This window comes from Tenrec ecaudatus, chromosome 11, assembly GCF_050624435.1.
Source record: "Tenrec ecaudatus isolate mTenEca1 chromosome 11, mTenEca1.hap1, whole genome shotgun sequence".
NCBI lineage: Eukaryota > Metazoa > Chordata > Mammalia > Afrosoricida > Tenrecidae > Tenrec > Tenrec ecaudatus.
The window spans coordinates 107,344,775-107,359,375 of NC_134540.1; the positions used below are offsets into that span (position 1 = coordinate 107,344,775).

At 34.2% G+C, this 14,601-nt stretch overlaps 1 long non-coding RNA gene across 6 annotated transcripts in view; it reads right to left on the reverse strand.

The window, feature by feature from the left end:
• The window catches only part of LOC142461487 (uncharacterized), a 60,210-nt gene that overhangs the window by 24,972 nt on the left and 20,637 nt on the right, over nucleotides 1-14,601 (reverse strand). For 2 of the 6 annotated variants that reach the window (XR_012786904.1, XR_012786903.1), the window contains exons 2-5: nucleotides 13,283-13,374; nucleotides 5,446-5,838; nucleotides 4,596-4,662; nucleotides 3,798-3,908 (exon numbers count right to left, since the gene is read on the reverse strand). This is a non-coding gene — a long non-coding RNA (uncharacterized LOC142461487). Of the gene's footprint in view, nucleotides 1-69; nucleotides 3,909-4,595; nucleotides 4,663-5,445; nucleotides 5,839-13,282; nucleotides 13,375-14,601 lie in introns of those variants that run through there. The other 4 variants (XR_012786907.1, XR_012786902.1, XR_012786905.1 and 1 more) reach the window with 3 other exon arrangements.

Sequence of the window (14,601 nt, forward strand, 5' to 3'; positions counted from 1 at the left end):
TGAGTTATGGGAGGAAGGTCAAATAAGAGTCAGAAAACAGTGGGAAACTGTAACAGTCATTTTTATAAGTAGACAGATGTGCTAAAAGGCATATATATTTGCTAAAAGTACAAACATATATCTGTACGTATTCATTTACAAGGGGCTTGCATTTAAGATTACAACTAGATGGTGCCCACTACTTCCCAAATGCTCTGAATAGGATGTTAAATTCACATAAGAAAAATTCATAAAAGTATCATTTTTTCTCCCATGACCTTATTGGGTTACATATTGGGCTATTATCCTCAGGGTCAGCAGTTCAACAACACCAGCCACATTTTCTACTCCCATAAAAAGTTACCATCTCTGAAAACCCCATGGGTAGTTCTATCATCCCCTAAAGGGTTGCTATGAGTCAAAGTGACTTGAATTTGAGAGACCATCAATCTAACTGCCAAAAAACTGTTCACAATGATTATTATTTTCTCATGACTACAACTGGTGGACAATTATCTGAGCAACTTACTAAAGTGCAAATATCTATTAAAAGTAGATCTACAGTATTAGAATTGTCAGATCTGTTTAGTGCATCATGCAAAAGCATTTTTAATGACAATGCAACCAATTTTATTACACTTGCAATCCCATCAATGACTTGGTTCCACATTTTGATTTTTTCCCCTCAGTATTGTCAGCCCTAATTTATATTCTATTTATAATTCAAAGACTGACAATATTTTTAGAATGGTGTGGTTATGTCAGTACTATTGGCTTTAATTAGCAACACTTCTAAGAATTTATCATAACTATAGTCCAATGTGACGAACGGTTTTTAAAAATTTCTTTTTAATCACACTAGCTCTTGATAGCAGGCACATTTAGTACATCTAAAATACAAAGCAGTTTGTCTCGAGCATGTTTAACACTGGTAGCACAAATACTAAATTTCCTCCTCCATCTCCTGTTTTCCTACTTAGGAATGAACTGCATTTACGAAAAAAAAAAAAAAACTCTTATCTTAAACAATGGCAAAATCATGGATTAGCATCAGTGCAATGTACCTATTTTTCTGGGTATAATTTAATTGGAAGCAGCAACATTTTCATATATGGAACTCAAGGGAATTCTAGGCACACCACCTGGAACAAACAGCAAAAAGCAACACAATCCTGAAATATGGCATGTGACCTATGCTTTAAAAAATTCTGAAGTATCCAGGAATACGTTCATAATGCTTACAATTTTAAAAAAAGTTTTCAATTAGCAAAAATCGCCTCGGCATTGCCACGGTGCAAAGCTAATGCTTACAAATTTATAAAGGAGAAAAAATTTTAGTACTTAAGTAATACCTAGTTATTTTTGAATGTAGACAGTTTAAAGTAGGAGTACAATATTAATCCAAAGATTAAAAAAAAAAAACTTAAATAGAAGAAAGGCCAAGCTGACTTTCAAGGCATTATATAGGATTCATTGGGTATTTGCATATGTTTCTATTTTAATTTTCCAAAGATAAAAGTTAAAAAGGGAAAGAATAAGAATAATGTGATCTGTGGTTTATGGCTAATACTTTTCAAATAAGTTTATTAAACATTGTATTTTTAACTGAATTTTACCCTTAAAATCTACCATTTCCTATTGAGGTAAGTGGTAGATCTTTTATTACATAAGGTCAACATTCTCCCACACACATTTAAAGTCACTAATGCAACATTCCGACAGAAAGGAAAAGAAAAGCATCAGAAGTGCTAGCTTCCAGGTAAGCATGGCCATTTTAAAGGAGCCCTGGTGGCACGCTGGTTATGCATTGGGTTGCTACCTGCAAGGTGACTGTGGAAACCTAACAGTGAGGGAAATATGACCAAGACTATCTTCCCTAACTTATAACAGAGGGACTCTGGAAAGCTAAATCAGAGATAAAGTCCAAGCACATTATTCTGCTTTAAACATCACCCCCATAGATTCTCCCCTACATGATTAATTCTGTCTCACTATAGAAGCAGACATTCCCTGATTATCTCCTCCCACTACTGCGCCCATCCTCCCCAACTCCCCTCCTTACTGTCTTCCCACAATGCAGGTATTGGGTTTCTTTACCTGTGAGCTCAGGGACTTTACTGTGATTACCACCCACCTTGTGACGTATGTAACTCCTGAATATGCATGACTAATGGCTACCTATAAAAGTCCCAAAACCAGTAGAGACGTCCTATCCCCTTCCGTCTCCTACCTACACATGGGCCACCAAGAGTGGCTGAGGTGAGCATGCTACCATGAAATGTGTCTGACTCCTTTATTTGATCTTCGCTCCTACTTTCTATGACTTTACTATGATCTCTATATATTAATTATCGCTGTATAATTGCGCCTACGGTCCACCCCCCACAATTGTCAAGAGGTTGGTTACTCTGACAGGTCAAAGTTCAAAAACACCAGCAGCTCAGTGGGATACAGATAGGGCTTTATAGTCTTGGAAATTTTAAGTCAGGGGCTGTTCTACCCCAACCTGTAGTCACTGTAGAAACTGTAGTTTCTAGTTTTCGGTTTATGCCTTGTTAGGAACCCTGGTTGCATAATGGTTACTGCTCCCTGGGAGAAAGATGAAGTTTTCTACTCCCATAAAGAGTTAGTCTCAGATACCCCTAGGGGCAGTTCTACCCTGTTCTATAGGGTCATTACAAGTCAGAATCGACTTGAACGGAGTTAAGTGTGCCTTATTAAGAAGAGAAACAGTTGTAAAAACATTATTTTTATTTTTTACTTCATGGTCTAAAATAGAGCTTATAAATTTAGCATTATCTTGATCTGAGTTTTCCGACATGTATATTCTGTTACCTAGTTAAAATGATTTCCTCAGAATTTCCAAGTTTCTTAAAATTAAATGAAATCAAGAAATATTTCTTATTCAAAGAAATGTGTGTGTGTATAAAGAAAAGGAACCTATTTCCTCTTTTCTCTGCTCCTAAAGTTTAACAACTAACTTTAAGCTCTTCACCAAGGTATCTGAAGTATCATTTAATAAAATGTGAAATAGTACAAATTCTGAAAATCTATTTCAAGTAGAAAATATAGTAACTTATAAACCATATTATGGTTACCAATAAATCTGAGTAATTAACTACCATGACTTATTTTTAAATTTCTTTGAATGGCTCAAAATTGTGACTCAGAGATGATGCATAAGCAAATGTGGTAAAGAAAGCTAATGGTGCCCGGCTATCAAAAGACATAGCATCTAGGGTCTTGAAAGCTTGAAGATAAACAAGTGGCCATCTAGCTGAGAAGCATCAAAGCCCACAAGGAAGAAGCAAACGAGCCTGTCTGACCACAAGGTGCAGAAGGGACCAGTTATCAGATATCAAAGAGCTAAAAACCCTATCAGTGGGTGCCCACCTCCCTGATACGATCAATGAAGCCAAAGGTGTGCATAAGCAAATGTGGTGAAGAAAACAGATGGTGCCCAGCTATCAAAAGATATAGCGTCTGGGGTCTTAAAGGCTCGAAGATAAACAAGTGGCCATCTAGCTAAGAAGCAACAAAGCCCACATGGAAGAAACACACCAGCCTGTGTGACCACGAGCTGTCGAAGGGATTAGGTATCAAGCATCAAGGAACAAAAAATCATATCATTGAAAATGTGGGTGAGTGCAGAGTGGAGACTCAAAGCCCAATGGTAGCCAACCGGACACCCCTTACTGAAGGGTTGTGGGGAGGAGATGAACCAGGAAGGGTGAAGGGTAGCAACGATGAAACATATAACTTTCCTCTAGTTCTTAAATACTTCCTCCCCCCCACCACTATCATGATCCCAATACTACCTTGCAAATCTGGCTAAACCAGAGGATGTACATTGGTACAGATAGCAACTGGAAATACAGGGAATGCAGGACAGATGACTCCTCCAGAACCAGTGATGAGAGTGGCGATGCCTGGAGGGTGGAGAGAATGTGGGGTAGAAAGGGGAAACTGATTATAGGAATCTACATACAGCCTCCTCCCTGGGTGAGGGACAGCAGAGAAGAGGGCAGGGGGAGACATCAGACAGTATAATAGGTCAAAATAATAATAACTTATGAATTATGAAGGGTTCATGAGGTAGGGGGGAGTAGGGAGGGAGGGAGAAAATGAGCAGCAGATATTAGGGGCTCAAGTAGAAGCCAAATGTTTTGAGATGATGGCAACAAATGTACATATGTTCTTGACACAATGGATGGATGTATGGATTGTGATAATAGCACGAGCCCCCAATTAAATATTTAAAAAATATATACTAATTTATAAACCATAAGATGGTTACCAATAAATCTGAGTAATTAACTACCATGACTTATTTTTAAATTTCTTTGAATGGCTCAAAATTGTGACTCAGGAGATGATGATAGGAATTGGCTGTAAATTATCTCCTAAATAGAAAACTTACTGAAAGGCAATAGCATTATTCTTGTTCTAAACGGAATTAAATTAACACCAAAGTTGAATATGGAGGAGGCTAAATTGTCATTCTAAAGGGAATGGGTACGTTGGTAGATAACCAAACATGCAAACAAACCAAAGTATAACACCAAAGCAGCAGTAATGTTTATAGCAATATTGAAGAGATCACGAGTAATACTTACGATGTAATTTTTTGTTGGGGTAAGTAGGGGGTCTTTTTATTATGGTCTTCATTTATTGTAATTAAATCTATGAAAAAGACAAGAATGAAGTCTTAAAATTTGATGACATTATGTAAGTTATAACATTTTGAACTGCGGTTGACAACCATTGTTTTTTGATCCCACATAGCATGGACCAGATTATAAACATCCATGAAATACTTATATATATATATATATATATATATATTGGTTCAAAAACATTATTTTAATGAACTTTTCTATTAATTACTTTAAATTTAAATAAAAAGTGTAACTAACATGTCCAATTTGCAGCAATGGCACCAAAAACTAAACACTGCCATTGAGTCAATTCTAACTCTTAGCAACCCCTAGTATAGGAGAGGGTTTAATTATCTTTGTGGGTTTCTGAGATTGTAATTCTTTATGGGAGTAGAAAGTGCCATCTTTCTCTAGAGAAGGGGCTGGTGGTTTTGAATAGCCATCTTGCAGTTAATAGACGCCAATGTGCAACCCACTATGCTACCAAGGCAAAATACACACGAAAGGTTGTCACTTTCTGTCAATTATAGTGATGGGCTCTGACTGATTTGAACTTGTAAGGCATGATCCCATAGTATTTGTAAAAACAGAGCTAAAAGTCTTGTATATGTGCATATAAGTATCAGTATGTGTTCAAAAGATTTAAAAACAAAAAGAACCCACCATTGCAATGATCAACACATAACTCCAGCCCCCCAATTAAGGGGGACAAACAACAGAAACCGTGGGGGAAGGGAATCAGCGATGGGCGTAAAATATGAAAATAATAATTTATAATGTTAGACTTGGGAAGGGAACGCTAGCTCACCTTGGGTGCACGGAAGAATCACGACCAGCTGAGATGCAAAAACAGCAAAAAGAGTTTATTTTCTAGCTCGAGTTAAGGCTTTCTTCCCTCTGCTACCCAGCGCAGCGGGGACCCAGCGTCCAAAGGCAATCGGCCCCGAATGCTTTGGTAGCCTAGCTTTTATAGGCTTAGGGAGTGGGGGACATTGCCCCACAAGCCCATTGAAGGGGATTCTGCTGCCAGCAAAGTCCAGCGGTGGTTGGTGAGTAGGTTCGCGTGTGCTTCCGTGATTGGTCAGTCAATGGCGGGCTGTCGCTCAAATTCTGTTGGTTGAGGTGTCATCAGGTGATGTGTCCCATTGGATAGGTTGGATCAGGCGTTGTCAGGCGATGTGTTGCATCAGTACCCAGGATCCTGAAACCGAAATTTAGGCCTACCTCAGACTGGTTTTTATACTGCCTGTTTTGACTTTAACTCTGCCGATTCTAGCAGTTGTACACCAGTGCCTCACAATAATTTATCAAGGGGTCATGAGGGTGTAAGTGGGGGAGAGGGAAAAAAGAGGAGCTGATACCAAGGGCTCAAATAGAAAGTAAATGTTTAGAAAATAATGAGGGCAATATATGTACAAATATGCTGGATACAAAGAGCTTCCAATAAAATGATCTTAAAAAAAAAAGGCAAAGGAAGTGAAGCATCTTCTTTAGCAAGTGCTCAGAATTTCCCTTTCCTCCCTACATCATCCATCCTCCCTTCCTGGTTGATAGAGGGCATGGGAACCAACCTACTGGTACTACACTCAAAACCATGGTTTCATATTGATATCATCTGAAGAGTTCTAAAAAAATAGTAATTTGGGGGCTCCACCCAAGATATGATTTGATTAGACTGGGATGCCTGCCTTATATACATTTCTGTGCAGCTTGCACGTGCACTTTTTATAAATTAGTGGATTTAGTATATTCACAGATAAGTCAATTATCACTTCACAAAGAAACCCTATACATTTGGGCACCAACCCCTTACCTTTTTGTCACCCCCTGAAGACAACTACTTACAGAACAAAGCCTTTCTACAACTACCTTACAATTCCAGATTTAAGAGAAATTCAAGGTCTACTTCAAACATCAAGTGATATACCTCTCTTCAAACACAAATTTACCCAATTACTATTGAAAACCTAAAAATTCATATATTACTCAATTAGAATAATCAGAATATGTCATAAATCTTAAGATTAAATAGAAATGTCTAAAACGAATTCACTATGGTACTGTGGCAAATAAAATAAAATATAGTTGGCAACCCACCTGACTTTTAAAGAGTAAATTAAATAATGCTTAAAAGGAATTTGTTTCCATGATCTTCTGTTTACAAGAGTTAAAAGCAACAAAAATCATAACCACTGCCATTGAATCGATTCTGACTCATAGCAACCCTATAGACCTGCAGTGGTTCTCAAACTTCTTAATGCCACGACCCTTTAACACAGGTTCCTCATGCTGTGGTGACCCCCCAACCATAAAATTATTTTCATTGCTACTTCCTAACTATAATTTTACTACTGTTATGAATCAGGCGACCCTGTGAAAGCGTCATTCAACCCACAGGTTGGAAACCACATTTTCCTCCCAAATTTTTAAGAGTTGCTGGGATTACAGGCCAGGGAACATATTATAGATCATCTTAAAAAGTGAATGAATAAAATATCCAACCAACTTAAAAACCAAACTAAACCTACTGCCACTGATTCTAAACGCATAGCAACTCTATAGAATAAAGTAGAACCACTCCTTAAGGAGTTCCCAAGACTGTAAATCTTTATAACAGATGCTTTTTCTGCAAGAGCATTTGTTGTTTTTGCGTGTGTGTGCTTTTGAGTAGGTTGTGTGCAAGCAGAACGGATTACTGCCCAGTCCTGCGCCATCCTCAGAATTGTTCCTATGTAGGGCATCCGGTAGACTTAAACCACCACCTTTGTGACTAACAGCCCAATGCCTAACTCATTGCACCACGAAGTCTACTGAAGCAATTTAAGCTGGTTAGCCTGAGTTTGATTTCGGTGGGCTACGACTATACAGTTAGTTGCAGTTCCCATACCAGTTAGTCTATGTCTGATCAAAATTTGTGAAAATCAAAAGTATATCGTACGTGCCACGGTGGCATAGTGGGCTATCTATTGGGTTGCTAGCTGCAAGTCTAGCAATTTAAAAGCAACAGCTGCTCGATGGAGTAAGATGAAGCTTTCTACTCAAACAGTTAACAGTCTTGGAAAGCTAACGGGGCAGTTCTACCATGTTGTACAGGGCTGCTCTGTGTCAGAATTGACACAATGGCAATGAATATAATGCTTATGTGCTTACTTTGAGTCACAATAGAAAAACTTTTAAAAAATGCCCGTTTTTAATGGAGCATGTGTTTATCTTAAATAGCACATCTTTACTTTTCATTTATTAAAAATGGTATCACATCTAATAAATTACTATATAAATCCTGCAAGAGACATCCACGATAAATATAGCTCATTTTAATGGCTGAATCACATATATATTTCATCATCACAATTTGCCATTCTCCTGTTGCTTAATATCTCACTTAAAATTTTTTTAAAAAGACTATTCTGCATCGAAGAATGCAATTGTTGTATTCCAGCCTATGCATATCATCAACACTACTCAAAACTAAAATACCAACTCACTGCAATCCAGTAAATTCTGACTCGAGGTAATGACCCTAACTCTAGAGCAGCGTAGGACTGCCCCTGTGGGTTTCTGAGACTTGTCACTTGTAGCCCAACTCTAACTCACTTCACCACCAGGGCTTCTTCCTTGGGATGCTGTAAAATGATCCCACACACAGTACAAGAACAGTTCTCTTACTAGATTCACTCCAATAAGTAAAATACACATAATTTTCTTCACAGAATTTACCCATAATACACACCTACTATGGTTAGAAATGATACGATTCCTAATTAGATCTTGGAAGGGGAGGCAACAATAAACTATCGCAGCAACAGAAAAGGTAATGATAATTGGGTGAAGAAGCCTCTCTCATTTATTTTGGGCAGTGCTTCTCATATGTGGCGTTTCTTAAAACAAAACAGAAAAGCAAGCTTCTAAAGCCCCAACAGTCTGATTCAGTAGGTTTGGAAAACTGCTTTTAAAATAAGCATTTTATGTTATTCTGGTTCATGTGGTTGGTTCACACATTTTATATATTCATTAATAGTACAACAGCGAATGCTTTTAATTCAAAAGATTATAAAATTAATTATTTGGCTAAGATTAGGTAACAATAATATATCTGTTACATTAGATCAACATAATTTAAAAATCCTAGCATTTGCACCAAAAGGAAATTTTTCTATGTATTAACAAGCTGTGGATGCATTTTGTCAGGTCAGATAACTAAAACATAGAGTATCAGAAAATCATTTTGTAATATCACTAGGGAACTAATATGTTGAGCTTACTGTGATTTGAAAATGAAAAACTTAACAGTAGAAGTGACTGGGGATGATTTTCATGACAACCACAATAGAGAATCTAAGGTTACCCTTGAAAGCATGCTAGCCAGAGTGTCAGTCTTAAATTGCAACTCTGGGTTTATACAAAAAGTAAATATACTTTCAGTTTCCTACCAAAACTCCAAAAGATGAAATCAGAATTTTAATAATAGAAAGCCAATAGTCACTTCCCCATTGGAATCATTTAGATCTCAAATAGAAGGGAGAAAAATACAAATATTTAGTTATAGCGCTCTGGCAATATTCACGTTGTAAAAATCATAAACACTTTCTATATTGTTCGAAATTACCAAGTGCTATTTTAAAAACAATGAATTTTCCAGATAAAAAGTTGAATTTGGCCTTGTTTAAATTGGTCTATAAAATTAAGAAACTGTGGATTCAGAACATAGCTCAAAGTGGAAGATACTTTCCTGTGAAGCCAGTCAATCTGCCCACCTCCATCTATGATTATCAGCAATATTAATAACTTTCTCCCCAAGCAAGACAAATTTCCACTATAACAGATGCAATTAAAGGAAGACCCAAAAGGAAATAGGAAAATGTAAGAGTTCAAGAATGACTAACTCTTACTAATCTCTTTATGCTACTTTAAGAAGCAAAATGATTTTTTTCAGAGAATGTATATGGGTACAAAACAGTTGGAACATTCCCACCTGTTCTGTCAGAGCTAGTAGGTGCAGGGTCTTTGGCCACTATTATTGTATATAAATGTCATTCTGTACAAAGGTCTCCTAGTCCCTGCTCTCAGCTGTAACTGACAAGAACTAGGACTTTAGGGACTTTTGATTCACTGCCACTGCTCCTTAAGTATCAAAGCGAGAAAAATATAAGCAAATAACACACGAAAGAAAATGGTTTAGGTCAAACCATCTACTAGGTTTACTTATATCACCATATGGATAAGTTAATGTATTTATTAGGGGTGGGAGAAAAATAAAATTGGTGTCTTGATTAAAAGGGAAACCTAAACCAGACATATAACACATGTGTGTGTGTGTGTGTATATATATATATATATATATATATATATATATATATATATATATATATATATATATCTCCTAACTTTAGATTTAACTATTCAATTACTAAAATACTCAAAAGACTAGTTTCAGGGTAAATTCATAAAGAGTAACTAACTCTAGCTATTTTCCTACAAAATAAGTGTTCAATCTCTAATCAAGAAAGAAAATTATATTGTTAAAACCTTCATGCTCCTAGGTATCACTTATTTAATGACTACCGCATGTTTGATTTCAGGCACTAATAGCAAATTAAGAAATTAGCTGATAAGGTTTTTACAAAAATATCAGCTAAGACTAGAATAATCTCTATGTAACAATTTACCTACTATAGATATGTACCACAGGCCTAAAAGCTTAGTAAGCATTAATATTGAAAGATATAGAAATACTTATCAAATTTTCTTCAAAGGTTTGATGCTATTTATACAGATATAAAATTTTAAATTTAAATATAACACTTATCTTTCAGAACATTAAACAATTTGATTCTAAAGGTATTCTTTAAATTTCAAAAAATTTGGATACTAATAATTCTATAATATTATAATTGGCTAGTCAAAGGTCAAGATTGCAAGTGTGAAATACCACTACTGTTTTAAATTCAGATCACAGATTGAAAAAAAGGGCATACTCTTTTTTTCTCCAGATTGAAAAAGTAATTTTTGTTTTAATAGCTCAGTGAGAGACAAATAATGCTAATAAAAACAAATCCTGAAGCCCTGCGGTTAACAATTTTTAATGTGTTCATTAAGTACACGTCCAATACAATTAAAGATTAACAGCAAATAATGGATTTTAAAATTATTATCATGCTTAGCAACCACATTTGAAACATGCTACATAATTCCCCTACAATTAACTCTCTAGACATAAAAACAGGAATATAAAACAATTATGTTAATGAAAGAGCAAAAATGTGGTTCATGGTGTTGAGAATAGCAACTGTACTTCAATATAATAATAAATTAATTTTCATTAAAATTCCATTAGTTTACTACCTTTTGAAAATGTTTACAAAAAATAGAATTCTGCCACATCAACTTTAAATAAAACACTAGAAATATTATGAATGTATTTGCTATTCCAAGGAAAAACATACATGATACAAAATTGCTTCATTAAGACTTTTTAAAAAGTCGTTGAAAACTGATTTAACAAATCTTTAATACACTATAAAACTTTTATTACAAAAAATGGTCATGGCTGGAAAATTGCTTAAGATATAAGTTGATTTCATAAGCTGGCATTAAAAATCCCTGATAAATAATGAATAATTTTATGTCCCTACAAACTTCTGTTAAATTACCTGGTCTGTTGTACTTACTATTGAGTCAGTTGGACTCATATTGATACTACATACAACAGACTGAAACACTGCTTGGTCCTGTGCAGTCTGACAATTGTTTGGTTTCACTAGTTTATCCAAATATTCTTTTATTTTGATAAAAATAAATTTTTCTCCCGCTAAAGGTATTTCAATAAAACAATATATTTTTTAATATGAATGAAATTTAAAGCGAGTAAGAATTTTTCCTGAAAATGAATAATCTTTAAATCTGAAAATACATTTAATAAAAAATATATATACTGCATAAATGAGCTAGGAATCTAGTATAAAAAATATGGAAATTAACATATTATTTTCTCCAAAATTCTGACATCATGAACTAGATTGTCATGGTTTAGTTATATATCACCAAATTTATAAATTTAAATGACACAAAAATCCTTAAATAAGCCATTTTTAAGGGGTAATTAGAAGACAGGCAATCACATATAACAGTAAAAACCCTTATTAAGTTGTCTCCCAAATAACACATATTACTGATTAGGTTTCTCATTCTGTATAAAATGACCAAATCCAAATGTTTATTCTCTTTGTTATTCAATTAGTTACTAATCACATTTTAAAGAAGTTTATGAGTAACTACACAATTATAGACAGGGGAATTATGAGATGCCAAATTTTAACATCCAACCAGTATGTTTTAAAACCTTCAATGACCACAAATCATAAATTCTCTAAATTATAAACCTATAAATTTATGCTTTTTAATATAAATTAAAATGCTCTTTCCTCACTTAACTCATTATGGTGGTGACTAAAGTTGAACCTGGATATTTTCTGCAGACAAGCAGATAATTTCATTTTCATGATTTTTAATATTCTCTAAAGTAGAAAACAATATTAAGTCAGAGGAAAAATTCTATTATCAGCCTGTCAACCAGGCTTCTTTATCATACTAAATTCTCAAATTAAACTTATGAAGGTGAATATAATCTCAGCGCTTAAACATTAAACAAATACATGAAAAACTGCTTCTAAAATTTTTACTATCTAAATTTAAAAGTATAAGATTTCTGTTACTGATGATGATAATTACATTTCATTGGTAAGATTAAATTATACCGCTCTCATGAAAACAAACCTTTGTGATTGTCTATATCTTAAATAAATGAAGTTAGGAAAATTAGTGTTGTACTTTAGCAAATGGCTTAAATATGTACTTAATACTTTAATATGCAAAAATTAAACAAAACGGTCCATCCAGTATGTTCATTTTCAGGATACCATATTACAATTAGGTAAACAAAAATCTTATCAGCTGAAATTCCCGACTAAAATAATAAAAATGAAAGAAAGTAAGCATCCATAAATGTTGCTCTGAAAAATTTAAAAGTAAGACAATAAAGGTCACTGGAAGTTTAGGCATTCTATGTTTTTTAAAAGTTTACAATCTGTGATATGAACAATTTAAATATAGAGTTTCTATGAGTAAACTTGGTTTTAAGAAAGGGAAGTTTTTCAGTTTGAACCAAATTGACATTCTTACGTAGTACTTAAAAGTACTTGGAATACTTTAACTTCTCTTAAAACACTTCAATCTAAATTTGCAGGCTCTACCTATGACTACCTGTCAATTAGCCAAGCACCAAATTACATTTGATTTAAACCTTCCACTGCATAAGCTGAAACATACACTACTGAATTTTTACATATAACACTGTGATAACAAGCTTAAGAAAAATCATTACATGTTTACAGTTTGGGGATACATAAATCCAGTTGGGAGATGAATCTACTACAAGACAATGAAAACATTAACTGTATAAAGTATATGTGGATTTTAATAAGCAAGGCAATGACAACTCAGCCCTTGGAATATCACAAGATTTACATTTAAAATTTTTTTACAAATGGGGTTTAGTTTGACTACGTTTTAGTTTTACCAATTGTCTAGTTAAATTATTTTGCAAAGAAACAAATCATATGCTTCTATGAATCAATTGACTAACATACCTTAATCTTCAATCATGTTCCAATTCATTGAGTATTCAAATCAAAGAAGTGAGGTTGTTCTCCAGAGCTGGCTCTCTTCTAAAGGTCAAAACCTGCAATAAAAATGTCATGTATTACAGCATGAAGACAGTCAACAGACTTCCACCTCCTGCAGTTCCACAGCTGATAACTGAACAGAGGGAAGGCCCTGAAAATGACCCCAATCTTGCTTATTTCAGAAAAGCCCTGAGTTGAAAATGTTTTTTAAAATAGAAATACCTACGATATACTTTTGTGTCATTGAAGTCTTTTTAAACAAATTAGATTAAGATGCTTCTGCTTTCATTTCACTTTGAGGCATTCATTTTCAAAGCAGTGTGCATGACTGAGTGTGACTATGTAGGTGGTTAGAGACTCAAAAGAAAACATCAGTAATGTTTTGTCTGTGATTTCTGAATTCACAAAATGCATGTTTAAGAAATCACTCAAAAGAGAGGGGGTCAAAAGTAAGCTACTTTATCCTTCCAATTAATGAAACTGTTTAATGATAATGGAAAGTACCATTAGCAATTTTAATCTTCTGCTATGCCTAAATGGACAATATTGACACTCCCAAGTATCTTAAGACATTAACAGTTCTAAGTGACCGAAATTTAGAACTTATATTTCATGAAATTTAAAATATTTATATATAGTAAATGGATTACTACTAGCCAAATTATTTTCTGACTATTTCCAAGTACAGGTGTGGCCAAATGTGTATGAGGGATTTCAAAAAGTTCAGGGAATCAAGCACGAAATTAAAGTGAATGAAATTTTTTCCATGAACTATTTGAAACTTCCATGTAAGTGTTTTTTCAATTACTTTACACACTTTTCTGAATTTTAATAATTTAGTGGCAATCATTAAAGACATAAAATTACTAAAAATTTATAATGGGAATGGTAATGAGTTTTCTATATTTACTGAAGAGAATGCTTTAGGGAAAAAAAATGAATGAAAAAAGTGAATAAAGTCTTTACTCCTCTGTTGACAAATAATTGCTTGTAAAAAAAAATACTTGGCTTGTTCAGCGATAAACTCACATACTCATACTTAACTAATAAACCCCAGTTCAGATTCAATACTTAAAAATTAAAATTACTTTTAATGGCTTCCAAAAAGATGCAGTTTTCCACATTTGATCACTTCAAAACTTTGGTGTAAGTTTAAAGCTCAAAAATAGTACAAACCGAAATATATTCTCTTCCAAATGTAGGAAAATATATTTAGAAGTCTGTGCAAATATTAATATGACAGGGTTAATAAAAAACAAGAAGCTTCTCATCTTTTGATATTA